The sequence below is a fragment of the Penaeus monodon genome, chromosome 21, assembly GCF_015228065.2.
Source record: "Penaeus monodon isolate SGIC_2016 chromosome 21, NSTDA_Pmon_1, whole genome shotgun sequence".
In the NCBI taxonomy this organism is placed as follows: domain Eukaryota; kingdom Metazoa; phylum Arthropoda; class Malacostraca; order Decapoda; family Penaeidae; genus Penaeus; species Penaeus monodon.
This window is the reverse complement of record NC_051406.1, coordinates 44644753-44644974: the sequence shown is the minus strand read 5'-3', so window position 1 is coordinate 44644974 and position 222 is coordinate 44644753.

Below are 222 nucleotides of genomic sequence, written 5' to 3'. Positions count from 1 at the left end.
AATAGCATCACCATTTACAAAAGACAAAGCCTGGCTAAATACCCCCCACCCTTAAAACAATCGCCTTTGACAATGTAGTTATCTTGCGTGGTCGTCCCGGGATAACTCTTATTGTATGAATCTTTTTTCAGAAACGCACAAAGGTTTCGCAGAGGGAACTGAGGAGACGAACCCTTGAAATGAACATGTTTCGGAAATGATTCGGTTCACTTTTATGCAAAC